The 6,045-nt window shown below is 33.9% G+C and overlaps 1 protein-coding gene across 9 annotated transcripts in view; it reads left to right on the top strand.

Moving 5' to 3' along the window:
- Positions 1-6,045, top strand: part of ATRX (ATRX chromatin remodeler) — a 183,759-nt gene that overhangs the window by 20,184 nt on the left and 157,530 nt on the right. The gene's annotated exons all lie outside the window — the stretch shown is intronic.

Below are 6,045 nucleotides of genomic sequence, written 5' to 3'. Positions count from 1 at the left end.
TTCTTTTCCCTCTCAAATTAAAAAAGGTATTATAAATAAAACCCATGTAACAAATATCCACAGTTAAGCAAAAGGTATTTTTACTCTTGCCACCAAAAGTGCATAAAAACTTCTATATCCACCTCCTCTACCCCCAAAAAGAAAAAGTGCATTTCATTTTATACCTCTAGTTAGTCACTTCTTTTTCAGGAGATGTATAGCATGAATCGCTGTTCATTTTTTTTTTTTTTCCTTTTAAATTTTCATTAGTGTTGTGTTTTCCAGACACAGAGTTTTCAGCATTTGTTTTTCTAAGTGTTTTGTGTTACAAGTTTTTCTCCCCCAAAACAGCAAGAAATCTGATAATAGATTAAATATGTGCAGTTCCTTTAAACATATTTCCAGGTTATTCAAGAAAAACAGACCAAAAAAAGGAGGGGGTGGGGGCATGAGAAAGGAAAAAAAAAGTGAAAATATTGTGCTTCTATTCGTATTCGGTCTCCATAGTTCTTTCTGGATGCCAGTGGCATTTTCCATCCCAAGTCCATCACATTGATCATCACATAATCTTATTACTGTGTACAGTGTTCTCTTGCATCTACTTGTTTCATTCAGTGTCAGTTTATTTCTTTCCAGGCTTTTCTGAAATCAAACCTGCTCATCACTTTTTCTCCCCAAATAATAGTATTTTATTTTCCCAAATACATGGAAAGATAGTATTCAACACTTTTCATCTTTGCAAAAACTTGTCATCATTTCTTATAGAACAATAACATTCCATTATATTTATATACCATAATTTATTCAGCTATTCCCTAATTAATGCCATCCACTCAATTTACAGTTCCTTGCCATAAAAAAAAAACAAAAACATTTTTGCACATTATGGATCCTTTTTCCTTTATGATTTCTTTGTGATACAGACCCAGTACAGACACTGCTGGTTTAAAGGGTATGCACATTTTGATAGCCCTTTACACTCCAGACTGGTTGCATCATTTCTCAACTCCACCAACAATGCATTAGTGTCCCACATCCCTTCCAACATTTTTCATTATCTTTTCCTGTCATCTTAGCCGCTCTGAGAGATATGAAGTGGTACCTCAAAGTTCTCTTAATTTGCATATTTTATTATTAATTTAGAATATTTTTTTCATGGCTAGAAAATGACTTTAATTTTTTCATCAGAAAATTGTTCATGTCCTTTGAAAATTTATCAATTGGGGAATGACATACATACTTACATATATATGAATTTTTTTTAAATTTCCAATAATGTTTTGTTTTCCAGATACATGTAAAGATAGTTTTCAACACTTGGTTTTGAATGATTTTGTGTTCCAAATTTTTCTCCTTTTCTTCCTTACCTCCTTTTTCTCCAGGATAGCAAGTAATTAATAAAGGTTAAATATGTGCAATTCTTTTATACATATTTCCATCTTTATGACTTGTATTATAAAGTTGACTCAGTTCTTTATATTTTAGAAATGAGGCCTTTATTAGGAACACTGACTATAAATTTTTTTCCCTAGCTTTCTGCTTCCTTTGTTATTTTGGCTGTGTATTGGTTTTGTTCATGCAAAATTTTAATCTAAAATTTTCATTTTGCATTTCATAATGTCCTCTAATTCTTTGGCCTTAAATTCCTTCCTTTTCCACAGATCTGACAGGGAGACTGTCCTTTCCTCTCAATTTTATAGTGTCATCCTTTCCGTCAAAATCATTAACCCATTAAAGTCCTTGGTATAAAATATTAGATATTGGTCAGTGCCTAGTTTTTAACCATACTATTTTCCAATTTTCCTAGCAATTTATTCCTCAAATAGTGAGTTCTTAACGAGAAGCTAGAGTCTTTGGCTTTCAAACAATAGATGACCATAGTCGATGACTATTTTGTCCTGTGGAGCTAATCTATTACACTGATCTACTACTATTTCTTAGCCAGTACCAAATGTTTTGATGACTGCTGCTTTATATTACAATTTTAGATCTGATATTGTTAATCTTCTGTAATCATGCTTGGTCATTGAATTGAAGAGTTCTTTAAATTTTTCAGATTTGTTTTCCTTTTCAATATTGTGGTCATTGTGTAAATTATCCTACTGTTCTTTTTACTTTATCCTTTAAGAAACATTTCTTCCAAGCTTAACAAAAATTTTTTTATGAAAGGAGTTTTTTCATCATTTCCTATGATATAATTTTATTCCATTATATTTATATCCCATAATTTGTTCACCATTCTCCAATTGATGGGCACTCCTTTACCTTTTAGTTCTTTACTACAACAAAAAAGAATTGCCAAGAGTAGTTTTATACCTGTGGATCACTTTATTCTTATGTAGATATATTTGTGGTATGCTTTTAATAGTGGTATCACTTGGTATGAAAAGTTGAGAGGATTTTTGTGTTAGAGTTTTACTTTCCAGAGTGGCTGTACCAGTTTACAACTAGGCCAAGACTGCACTTAATGCACTTATTCCCCTCCTCCCCCCTTTAGCCTCTCCACTATTTATTTATTTGCCCAGTTGATGTTAGGTGGAACAGCAGAAGTGTTTTAATTTTCAGTGCATTTTCCCCCCCAATCATGACTGTTATTATAAATTTGAATCAGTTCTTTATATATCTTGGAAATGAGTCCATTATCAGAGAAATTTACTCTATAGTTGTATGACTTATTCCAGCTCAGTGAGCCCCCAGTATTTCAACTAAATGCAAATTTTGAAGTTATTTCTAGTCTTTCCCTCTTTAACCCCAGGAAAAGTACACTTTTAATGATTTAAACAAGGATTAATGTTAGTTCAATGCCATGAAAGGCAACTGTCAATGATTTCAATATATTGTGCCATTTTCCAGGTTATAGTTTCTTTTGAAAAATCCAGTATTTTTATAGAAAATGTATACTAATGAGAGAGAAAAAAAAATTGGGGAATAAGATAGGGAATAGTTCTCATTTCAACAACAGTATTGTTAATTGGTCATACTGACAATGAGTATGAAGGTATCAGACCAGCCCTCTGTTATTGTAAATAGATTTTGGCTGGCCTATTTAAAAATATAACCAGCCAGGTGTTTTCTCCTTCTACCTTCTGATTGAACCCAATAAAGGCCAAAGCTTTAGTCCGGGGTCCTCAAACTATGGCCTGTGGGCCAGATGCAGCAGCCGAGGACAATTATCCCCCTCACCCAGGGCTATGAAGTGTCTTTATTTAAAGGCCCACAAAACAAAGTTTTTATTTTTACTATAATCCGGCCCTCCAACAATCTGAGGGACAGTGAACTGGCCCCCTATTTAAAAAGTTTGAGGGCCTCTGCTTTAGTCTAAAGATGTCTAGTTTGTTGCTGCTGAAGTTCAAATTCCTTCATGTTCTCCCCTTATGCCTATTTCCAATACTAGAGGTTCATAAATAGATTTGAAAGAAACTTTGGTCATTTTATTCAATCCCTCCATTTTACAGAGGTCTTGAGAAGTTAAGTCCAAGGTTACACAACTTAGTAAGTAGCAGCCTTTAGATTCGATGAGCCCCTCTTTCATTCTCTGTTTCTCAACATGGACACTGTATTTTGTATTATTTATTTATTTTTATTTTTTATCATTATTATAGCTTTTTATTTACAAAACATATGCATGGGTAATTTTTCCAACATTGACCCTTGCAAAACTTTCTGTTTCAACTTTTCCACTCATTCCTCCCATTCCCTCCCCTAGGTGGCAGGTAGTCCTATACATGCTAAATAATATGGACGCTGTAGTACTTCACACCTCCCAACCATATTAGTTTTTATATTGCTTTTCTCTGTCTCTTAGGAAACCTTCCTCTTCACTTTTCAGGGCCAAAGCCTGATATAGTGAAATGAATATTGAATGAAGAATCGGGCAATTATATTTCCAGTGAGTAATGCTTTAGAGAAGTCATATAACTACTTTGGGCCTTTGGTTTCCTTCCCCCTTTGTACAGTCGAACAATTCTCAGATTCCTTTATAAATTTTTCAAGGTCTAGGTGAAGGTTTCCATAACTAGTTTAGCTTACATTCCCCTTCCCCCCAATTCTATAGCACATTTAGTCTATAGTCAATAACATCAACAATTTGCACATTTGTACAAGTAGAGGAAATTTCTCTACACCAGTAAAATCATTATGCATTATCCTTTTTGTCTCCACCCCTCCCCCATTTTTTGAAGATCTTACTTATCTATGCCTTCTGATACACTTTTTATCAGGTAAAGTCAGACATATATAATTTTAGCAACAAAATGTTATTAAAGGTTTTGATTTTGTTTTGTAGCAGAAACAGTATTTGGTTTGTAGTCAAATACCTTGTGCCTGAAAATTAGCTTTTGTTTATATGATTTTGGGCAAGTTACAGAAACTCTTCCATAGGCATTTCTTAAGTGATACTCTCATCTCTCTTTCTCTTCTTCTCCCATTCTATATACCAACATACTTTTCAGTGAGTCCTGCATGCTGATATAATTTTGGACTATTTCTGTCTTACTACTTTGTAGTAAAGAATGATTTTAAAAAGGTTTTTTTTTAATTTATTGAACTAAATACACAATAAGAAAAAATAGAAGAGGAAAGCCCAGCAAAACATCAGGGAGGATTCAAAATATATAACAAATTTCCATTTCAAGAAATCATATATAATAATAGAAGAAATCATATTCATGAATGTCCATCTTTTCTTTGCTTCCTTGTTGGGTGTTTTTTTCTCTGCTGAATACTTTTTACTTTATTCTTTTTTCCCTCTTTCATTCCCCTCACTTCCCAAGCAGGCTACAGTTAAGCAGATTGATCTATGTATCTATCCATACCATATCTATATAAGCACATATGAATATTATATATATACATAGCAGATAGATGTACATACCCACACATGCATAGACCTATATACCTATTCACATATATTCAGATACATGTGTATTCATTTACCCATAAGAAAACATACATAGAAAAACTATAACAATATGGCTGACATAATATATTTTTTTAGTTCTTGTTCCTTTACCTTCTGTAGTATTGGATACTGTTGTGCACCTTCTATTTCCTGAAATTCCAGTTGAATTTTACTCTTTGGTTGGAACTTTTTCTTCCCAGTCATCAAATTGGATACTTCGTTAGCTTTTGTTTGGAGCTGGCCACCCATTATCTCTTCTTCTTATTTTGTTCTCTTCAAAACTTCATTTAGAGCAGATGACTCCCCCCCTTTTAAAGTCCTAATCATGTGTTTCCTAGTGCCTTATGAGATAGTACAGTTTAGGTATTTGACCAATGTCTTAAATTAACTTTATCCATTCAATAAACCTTTATTGTGCACCTGCTCTGTATCTGGAGGTATGTTCGCTGCTGGAGTTAGAGACAAAAACAAAACATGCCTCCCTTTTAGGAACTTCACATTTTGATTTGGAAAATAATGTGTACATGTATAAATTGATATGAAATGTATACAAGAAGAGAGACAAGTAAAATTGTGCTTTGCCATTCACAGCATTCAATCAAAGCAGGAACACTCATCAAACATCTCTTCCCAGTTAAGAAAGTCCCATTTCTCCCTCTCCTGAATTACAGTGATGCAGAATGGACTGCTTAAGCAACCCCCTACCCCATCTCTATCCACTTCAATCCTGACCCTCAAAAATCCTAATCTAATTGTACCCACTTGCTCATTCTACTGTGTCCAAGGAATCTCATTCTACTAGTGATTGAGCATGGCATCACATGACACATACCTTATTCCTCTACTCATAAGCAAATCAATTTGTTCCTATGTGTCAGTCTTCCTAACCCCAATTTAAATCTTCATCAAGACCTCTAGTCCTACTGTCCCCCAGTTCTTAATTTACTGGTGCTTCTTATCATAGCCCACTGTCTATTTTGTGTTCCTCCAGTCATATTCAGTAGGTAAAATGAGATAATGTGTAAAGAGCGCTTTGTAAATGCAGGTGACTGGATGGCAGTGAATAGAATGATGAACTTGAAATTAGAAAGATACCAATTTAAAACTTGGCTTAAACACTGAACCAGCTACATGATCCTGAGCAGGTCGCTTAACCTCCCCCAAAC

This window comes from Antechinus flavipes, chromosome X (assembly GCF_016432865.1).
Source record: "Antechinus flavipes isolate AdamAnt ecotype Samford, QLD, Australia chromosome X, AdamAnt_v2, whole genome shotgun sequence".
Lineage (NCBI taxonomy): Eukaryota > Metazoa > Chordata > Mammalia > Dasyuromorphia > Dasyuridae > Antechinus > Antechinus flavipes.
Note: the sequence above shows the minus strand (reverse complement) of the source record. Positions and strands in the feature narration are given on the sequence as shown.